Source organism: Corapipo altera, unplaced genomic scaffold (genome assembly GCF_003945725.1).
Source record: "Corapipo altera isolate COAL_440 unplaced genomic scaffold, ASM394572v1 78, whole genome shotgun sequence".
NCBI lineage: Eukaryota > Metazoa > Chordata > Aves > Passeriformes > Pipridae > Corapipo > Corapipo altera.
In genome coordinates this window covers 5,785,035-5,794,764 of record NW_020884904.1, presented here as the reverse complement: position 1 = coordinate 5,794,764, position 9,730 = coordinate 5,785,035, and the positions used below count along the sequence as shown (strand labels likewise).

General features: G+C 37.5%; 1 long non-coding RNA gene across 1 annotated transcript; it reads right to left on the bottom strand.

Annotated features, from left to right (window-relative positions):
* Positions 1–2,841: 2,841 nt before the first annotated feature.
* LOC113950829 lies at positions 2,842–9,079 on the bottom strand. Its single transcript, XR_003528896.1, has 2 exons — positions 8,978–9,079; positions 2,842–4,673 (listed from the first exon to the last, which is right to left on the bottom strand). It is a non-coding gene; the product is annotated as an uncharacterized LOC113950829 (long non-coding RNA).
* Between the last annotated feature and the right edge of the window lie 651 nt (positions 9,080–9,730).

Genomic DNA, 9,730 nt, shown 5'->3' with positions numbered 1-9,730 from the left:
CATTATATGTTGCCTTACTTTGAGTTGTGTTTATTTCCCCTAGGGCAAAACAGCTGTGCACTGAACTCTGTTATAGACACAGCTTAAATGCATATATTTTACATACATCTATGGATCTTACACTTGAATAGTGCTACATTTTGTTCTTAAAATCCCTCTAGAATGTTAAAATTAAAAGAAAGGATATTTCCAGGGACATATGGTAGGTTATTAAATGGTTCCTTCTAAAAATCCAGCCTGAATCTGATCCACGTTGTTAATCTCCAGATGTTTCTTGTTACATTAGCATCAACTTAAATGAAACAAGTTTAGTCAGGGTGCTCACAGTAAGAAAAAAATAACCATAATGGTATCATTTTTGCTAATTTTCTCAGTGAAGATAATATTTGCATGGCTGGAGTTACAGTTGCACTTGATCCTGCCATCAGGTTTTACTACATCAGAACTTAGATGTTCATAGACCTGAAGGTAAAACCTGCAGTATCTTGTAACTGCTTTATGAACTGTCTGTACAATACCTACTTATCTGCATCTTGATTCACAAGCCACAAAATAATCTTAGAAAAGTAAATATTCTCAAAACTGTTAAACCTGAAAATTGCAAAGCCAATTTCCCATGTACCAAAATATTATTTTCCAGAGTTTATATGACAAAATAAATCATCAATACCACCAGCTGTTTTTTCAGCACTCGAGATGGATATAATTCCGATAAAAAGTGGAACTTGGATTTTATCTGATTTTCTTTAGCAGCAACAACCCCAAAGGCAGGGTTAAGTGGAATAATGACCTTTGGTTCAGGCATTTCTTGTGAAATCCACCAAAAAGTGGAGAGAATGGCCTGAAGTGCAAATGTTGCCTTGCTATTGATCTCTGGAAATGCCTCAGGCCACTACTGCTACTACCAGACCAAAGCTGCACCCTCCACTTGGGAATTAGCACATTCCCTACAGATTTGCATATAGTGGAAGTAGTTGTGATAGTTTCTCAAAAAAGTCTTTGTTTTCACTGTGCCTTTGCCAAACCTGAGCCAGAAACGTGTCATCTAAGGAGTCGTTTATGTATTTAAAAAATGAGTGCTGCTTTTACTCTGTTGCCATGGGACAGCTATAGCAGGAAATGAGCAAAACACCCACATAATTATTGTTGACAGAATACAGTTTCAATTTTATCAAGTGTAGCCCCTGTGTGATATGTTGTTAAGGCAGCCTTCAACATCTTGGTGAGTGAAATGCTGATTTGAGAAGTACACAGTGCCCAAAAGAAACGTACAATTGTTATGCTTGGAAAACAGAGCATATTAAAGACATCTCCTTCACTGAGAGATGGCGTGTGAGTAATTATTGCTAAGTCTCTGAGGAACAATTAGAGTTGTTTTTTATCAAGTTTTCATGTTTTGATTGACATTGAAACTGAATGAATCAATATGTAAATCCAGATTACAGCGTTCTAATAAGATATTGAGAAAGATTATACTTTACAAAACAGTCTGTGGAAAAACTATACAGTGCTGAGAAAAGAACCCCATACATTTATCATTTTGCCAACTGCCTTGCTATTGTTCTTGGTTTTGAATTTAATCTGCTTAGCTACTGTTTAAATTAGATTTCAGACGACTCTGTAATTAAGGAGTGGGATATAATTCATCATTTGTAGAGATCACATTTATTATGTATCTAAATAATAAAAGTTATTTATAACAGTGTTTTATAACAATCTTAGAGAGTTTTAACCATTAATCAATAACAATGGAGAGATGTCAATGTATAGAATTGAATCAGGCATAATAATATTCCAGTTTGATAAATATCAGGCTATACCTTGCTGAAATACATAATTGTCTCTCCTTAATTGCATGGCTACTTACTTCACTGATTAGAAGGAAATCTATTTCAGGTGGGTTTTATTGAGAACATTACCAAATCTGTATGCATTTAAGAGATATATGGAATAGTTCTGCTCCCTCAAGGAAGGAAGTGTCAAATAAGAAATAATAACTTTTTGGAAGGTAATACTGCAGTAAACAAAGTTAGTTTCTTTTAATTTATATAAAATAATAATTTTTTGGGGTATGAACTGAGTCTGTATTGTTTATTTATTTTGACATGCATTTTTCAAAAAGCAGGAATGAAAATGTGTGACACAGGTGTAAGTGCTATAATTTACTGAACAATGTTTTGCACCCTGCTGACCTTTTTAGTGCTAAAGTAAGCTGAGGCCCTGAGTCTATTTTGGTCTTTTCTGTGGAAGTCCACCTACACAGACTCTAGAGGAATGGTTAAAAACCCCCCATATTTTCTATAATACCTTGACTCAGTCCGCTCAGATTCAAGAGCTCTTCTCAAGAACTTGCAGAAGGTTCTTTTCATATCTGTGTTTTAAAAGTTACCTATGCTATTCTGCATTATTAGAAGTTGTTCTCCAGCTCTGTGTAGCAGTGAGCTGTGTCACAAGTACCAACACGTGACCTTACTGCTGCAGGGTCTGAAGTGATCTCTGTAGACAGCACAGCACCATGCTAGGGAAAATGTCCAACCCTTGCTAACTTCCCAAACTGCTCCCACTTGGATCCCTGGGGATCTGCACCCACAGAGCTGGCTCAGGTGGGAGCTGCATTACAGGGGCTGGTTGTGTGTGCGTCCAGCACATCAGGGAGGCTCCTCAGAATTCTCGTCCCCAGGGCTGGCTCCCATGCTGGGTGCCAAGGCCCTGTGAATCCACCTCCGTGCTCAGGATTTGGGGATTGGGGCAGTCAGTCAATGATGTCTCAGCCCTGGATGAAGCCTTTGGTAATGCTGCCCTGAAGACCCATTTGTAACTCAAAAGTGTGAGCCTCACATCTGCACCCCATCCATTTTTTTGAGGAGTAAGAATAAATACTATGCAGCCCCCTTACATGTGAGATGGAACTGAGAGACAGTGGCCATGCTGATGGTTCACTGCAGGCAGGGAGATTACTGAGGAAACAAGACAATAAAAAAGGAACAATGGAAATTAATTTCACAGCCCACAAGGGTCCTAAGACTGTGTATCAGCAAATAAGGCAGAACGGGGATAGTGACAATTTTGCCTGTCCTGGATTTGCAACTTACAGATTTATTTTTTCTTCTTTTCTGGAAAGAGACAAGCTTTTCTTTCTAGTTTTGTTGTGTGTTATTATTTATTTATTTTTCCTCCAAAATAAAGTTTTATTTGTATCTCATTCTGTTTTGGGCTAGGGGAAGATGTAATTAGGTGAAGGAACACAAGAGGATATTTATGGAGCCATGTAATATTTGGGGGTGGAGGAAAAGCTGAGCGATATTGCTCAGATTTTTTTGTTTGTTTTTCATTTTTTTATTTAAAGTGTGCTTTCCTGTTACTATAGCTACTGGTTATGCCATGCTCACATACAGATGGTTTATTGCATTGCCTTTGCAAACTGACTGATTGCTGTTGCAAATTATTGAAGCCAGGAGTGAAAGGGATACAGGTATGTACCAAGAGACTGTAAAACCACGGAACGACCTGAGCCCAGCATAGGAAGAAGCAAAAACACATGTAGGGGATTGTCAAGAAGGCACACTTTCTAGGATTGCACCAGAAAGTAGGAAGAAACCGGAAGGAAGTCGGATACTGAAAAGCTGTGATGAGGTATGTACACTTCACGTTACCAGAAAAATCAAGGAGAATGGCTAACTCTGTTATCTCCTTCTGGAGCCAAGCAGATTCTCCTGCAAAGGTCTTTGAAAGAGGAACTGGGAGACCACAGCCAGAAGAAATTGTTCTGCCTGGGAAAAGCTTATTTAGGAAGAGGGCTGACACTTTGGTGAGTTAGAAGCATGCTGAGAAAGTAACATCTCTGGAAAGATAGGGCAGAAGATGCTAAAATTGAATCTTGTCTGGAGTCTTGTTTGGAGATTGCTATTAGTATGCCTAGACATGTGTGAAGTGATCTACTGAGCAGCAGCAAGCTATTTATGGGTTTATTAAGAAAAATGAAGTGAAAATCTGCTTTATCAAAGGCTTTGACACATTCAAATTTGAAAACATCCTGTTGAACGTGTTAGTTTGTATTACTATTAAGGGGAATCAGGGGTGAAGTTTTGGGTCTTGCAAAGCAAATGAAGAACAAACTTAGGAGAAGCCCGGATAGTGAATTCAGGGGTCTTTAATTTCTTTAGAAAAAATGTCTTAGTGAATATGGTTGGGAATATGTGACATTCTGCTTGCCTTGAATGTGGTATGTAAAATATTCCAAAAAAAGGGGCCAACATGGTAATGGCAGTTGCCAGAGGGGCTGGAAAAACGGGGTAATAACAGCCATGGACTCAAAGCTGGGGGAAAAAAGCTTTGATGGGAATAAAGAAGTGAGGTATCTCAGGTTGGGGAAGGAAATAAAACACATAATTTGTGAGGAAACATCAGAGAATTGAACAGTTTGATTTAAAATTTTGAAGTTTTTAGTCTCAGAGGTCAGTAATGTCTGTCTTTCCATTTGTCCTGTTCCTTAAAAAAGGATCTTCTTCAAACTCAGGTGTCCATAGCCATGGGATGACAGTGAGCCTGTTTGTGTTCATAAATATGGAAATGACTTCAAGTCTCTGCTTTAAAACAAACCAAATGTTGACAGCTGCAGGTATATCAATATTGAAGAACTGAGGGTTTCTCAGTGCTGCCAGGCTTACAGTGTCCTTTGACAAAAAAATAAGAAAAAGACCCACAAATTTTCATTTCTGGAAATGATCTTGTGACTTTGGCACATAATCGTTCTTCTGTATTTCTCCCTTCTACAAGTAACTTGAACATTGTGCAGCAATTTGACTATTGCTGCCTCTGTTTAGAATGATAAGACGTGCCATGACAAAATTATGACTATTTAATTTTTAATTGAATATTAATTAATGAATACATCTTAGTCTGAGTATCCTAGGTGCTGGGTATGTAAATTATTGAGACTTTGTGAAATGCAAAACAGAGAAAATGAAGAGAAGAAGCGATAGGACTGTGTTAAATATAGTAATCATAAAAGCTTGTGTGACAGGAAATTGTAAATTGACTTAGTAATTAGGAAATGCATTCATTCATTTTTGCTTTTGCTGCATTTTTGTGTATTTCAGGGGACATGCTTAACTCAATTCTATGACTATAATTCTTTAGGACAATTGGATATTCTGGTGAGAGAGGTAATTAGATATATTCAGATATATGCATCTAAAAGATGAAACAGTAGGATATCTTTAAACAGGAAGGAAATTTGTAAGGAAAATAGAATTATTTTGAAGATATCTTCTCGACTGCAGAAAGGGTACTTGCAGCGTGAACATACTTTTAAAAACTGACAGTGGTTTGGAAAAGAAAACCTTTTAAGTAAAGATAATCACCATTTTTTTTTTACTCCTAGGAGAGTTCAACATGGTTTGGAAGGAGAAGTTTGGTTTTGTTATGCAGCACCAGTGTTGCCTTCTCAATGTCATTTTCCCATCTGTCTTGCTCAGCAGTGTCACTGTCTCAGCTGATGCCTGTGTGCAGTCATCAGTCAGATCACAGTGACACAGTGAGCCTGAAAACTATTCTTGTACAATGTCATGCTCCATATCTTCCTCAAAGGAACTGTGGATACAATTTGAACTTGTTTATATTCTTTCCAGTGGCCAGGAAAATGAATAATTCCTTTTTCCGTATTTGGAAATCCCTCAACAATGGATTTACCATTATTTAATCTTTCTTATTTTATCAGCTATATTTATCTTCTGGTGCTCATAGAACTCTACTGCCTGACACTGGTCCCATAGAAATTTAGGAAAACTTCTCAATCTATTGCAAGAGAAACAGGTTCTGAAAGTCTTATTTTGTCTAACATTTGCCATCACCTTCCCCACAGCATAAATTGTCCTGTGCACAAAATGCAAAAGATGTTTCATTTAATGTCGTACTTATAAAAAAACCAAACCACAATCTATTGGTGACAGTACCTTTTCTGTTCTGTTCAAGATTTATTTGGCATTGTATTAATATGTATTAATTCTGTCCTGGAAAGTACTTAGGCTGGAACTGAGTGATGTCTGGCAGATGGTGTGCCCAACTTTTGTACCTATCTTGTGACTCTTGTCGCCTTACATTGTGTCCAGCTCTCCTGGCTTCTGTGGATTATGAGTTTCAACTGAAAACATTCCAGGTCTGGAATGAGCAGGCACTCTATATTTAGTCATGTCATTAGGAGTACCATTGTGCAAATTGCTTATCTTTCTTAACTACATCAGGGATTGTCCTTCCTCTCCTTGTAAATAACAGAAATCTTTGAATTCAAATAGTTGCCACGAATTCTTCCCGTGAACGAGTCAGCCACTCAGTAATGGTGTTCTTTAGTACATATCATGGAATGACAATTTTAGATATCCATCTAAAATTCTTAACATTTTGAATCAGCTTTTGTTTTCACAGAAATCCAGGCTAAAAGGGATCTTGTGAGGTCATCTCTTCATAGTTCCTGACCTAAACCAAAATAAGTATACTGAGAATCTCCCTGCCAGAAGCTTTGTCTGGGCCAGCCTTCAGAAACTGGTGATGAAGGAAATGCCACGACATTCCTATTTAGGCAGTTTTGCTCCTCATTATATTTGGGAATATTTCTATTTATTTCTATCTTCTAATTAATCTTGCATAAATCAAGCTGATTTCTACTTGCCCTGACATGGATGAACATGGAAAAAAAATTGATTGGTATGTATTAAATCCCATCAACTGCATTTTAATTTTGAAATAATACAATATGATCTTTTTGTTATCTTGCTTGCTTTCCTTATCCAGTAAGGTAATATTTAGTCTTTCTTTGACTTGAATATTTTTATTTTGTCCTCTTCTTGTTGTAAACAACTTTTGGACTTGAAACTAGAAAATAAAGCAAATCTTTCTGTATGTTTGATCCTCTCTTTATAGTGCTCTTTTATCCTACAGCATGACACAGGTATTAGCTGTGCATGGCCATTTTTTCTCTTCCAAATTATTGGAGAGTTCTGTTATATACTAATATTTTTATTCTTTACTGAATTACTGACATTAAGTAATCCATTACATATATTCCCTTTTTCTCTCTAATTCCTTTTGAAGGCAAGCTATCTGGAACTGTGTGAAGTCTACCACTTTTTGTGGGTTCAAATTTGCAGCAATTGGGGACCTCAGCAAATCTCCTTGAGTTAGCCAGGGAGAAAGGAATCTGTTCCTCTTCTTATGCTATTTTTGGAATCATTAGTACTGTTCTCCTGAAATGGCTTTTTCCCATGCTATTTGAGAATCCAACAAAGTTGGAAGTTGTTTCCCCCAATTTGAACAAATATTCCATAGTGATTCCTTAGTGAAGTTTTTCCATCCTCTGAAAAAGCATTCCAGTTTTGGAGTAATGGCACTGAAAATTTTCCAGGAATGTGGATTTGCCTAATGCCTCCAAGACCTCTTTCATATTTTGTATTTCCCTATCGTCTGATTAACATGTTCTTCTACCTATAAGAATCAGGGTATTGATTTCTGGTCTCTTAAGCACTTGCCACTGCTGGATGGGAATTGCACTGCACAATCTTGAAGAACAACTTGGTTGCATAACCTATATTTCAGTATAATCAGAAAATGAATTACTCTGAAATTGTCTTGCAAATTAATCTGTCTTACCTTGAAACCTTTTGTGGTTTTAATTCTCAGCTGTTCTGAGTAGAGCTGCAAAATCATGCTAAAAGGCATATTACATGTTTTGCATTATGGCTTATGAACTTTCTTAACCAAGATTTAATAATTGAAATTCAATGCTCCTCAAATGCTCTGCCTCTGGTCTGGCCTTGCACCTTTTATAGATTGTGCTTGCCCTTTATAACATGTACAGGCCATGATGAAAAAGCCATAACTAGCAGGCTTTTCTATGCATTGTACCTCATTTAAGTTTCCTGAAACAGCAGCAGCCTCTAAGTCATCAAATTCGATTGTATTCAATTCTCAGGAAAATAGGAAATAGATCATTAGAGTACAAGGCAGCCTGAAGTCCAGCTGTGATTCTGTAACTGGATCTAATTGTGACTGATGGAAATTATACTCTTTATTATTATTATTACTATTATATAGTGTTTCCAGCATTATTTGCAGATTCCTACTCCATGTTTTGTTGAAAAGTTATAGCATATGAAGAGTTGAAAAAGTGCAGGGAAACATGCAGACCTAAGTTGTGCAAGGGGTGACGATGTGTGTAATAGAAGTGGAAAAAAAAGAAAATGAAAAGATTTGGATGTTGCTATTGACAGGGTGAAGCTGGGTTGTAAGGGCAAGGGCTGAAAAGAAAGGAAAGGGATGACGTAGAAAGGATGTTCATATTCAGTGATTTTACTCTGGAAATAGCAAAGGCGTGTAGTGATAGGAAAAAGGGTAACAATTTTAAACTGAAAGAGGGCAGGTTTAGATTAGGTACTAGAAAGAAATTCTTCACTGTGAGGATGGTGAGGCACTGGAACAGGTTGCCCAGAGAAACAGTGGATGCCCCATCCCTGGAAGTGTTAAAGGCCAGGTTGGATGGAGCTCTGAGCAACCTGGTTTAGTGAAAGGTGTCCCTGCCCATGATGGGAAGGTTGGAACTAGATGATCTTTAAGGTCCCTTCCAACCCAAACCATTCTGTGATTCTATCTTTCTATGAAAGTGTAGATACAGATTTTGACGTACTTTAAAATATATACCACTGCTCTTCCAAGGCAGAAAAAAAATTAATGAATTCATCCAAAGTGTTCCCAGGGGATGCAGACAGAGCAAGCAACATTAGTAACAAATTCCTATAAAGCTGCCATATGTGGATTCAAACTTGCAGTATTCAGGGACCTCACCATGCCTCCTTGAATTACCAGTTATCAAAAAAGGGAGCCTTGAATCTCACAGCTTTTATTAGACCCTTAATGTTGTTAAAGAACATATTTCACAACCTTTAGCTGAGTTCCTGATATTGTGGCCTTAAACTCCTAATTTTACCTCAAATAGTTTCTTCCACACAGTGCCTCTAGAAAGCAATGAATGATATGTAATAGAAAAGTGGCCGAGATCAGCCAGGGAGGACTGGAACCAGAGCCCGGACAAACAAAAAAAAAGAAAGGAAAAATCAGAAGAATCTGGTAATCTTATTAATGAATGATGCCTGGAGGCATTCTTCCTCCAGGGATCTAAATCATAAACCTACCTCCTGATAGGCCCAACACAAGTCAGCTTGTGAACTTGTATGAATCTAGAGTAAGTTTTCATCTTGATCTTATTTTTAGAATAGAGCTCTGCAAGTTACTGTAATAAAACATGCTTTTTCAATAATGTATTTGCCTGTAATTAACAGATGTATGTGATAATATGCTAATACCACAGGCAGCATGATGCATCAACTCAATATCTGGTCATATGACAAGGGTGACAAATCAAAAAAGGGAGTTTCTACCTTGATATAATGAACGTATGTTCACTGTAAGAACATGGGAATAAGTTGCTAAGAGAGGCTGTGGAATTTCTGTCCTTGGAGCATTTTCACACCCTTACCTGGACAAAGGCCTGAGCCACCTGGTCTACATTCAATGCTGACTCTGCAGGAGGCTGCACTAGATGACCACTGTCTCTTTCATTTCAAGAACCGAGGAGAATCAATGAAATTGGATCTGGGTTCAAAGCAAACAGAAGAAGGTGATTCTTCATACACAGCTCAGGTAAGTTGAACATTAGGAACACTTTGCTACTGACTGGCTG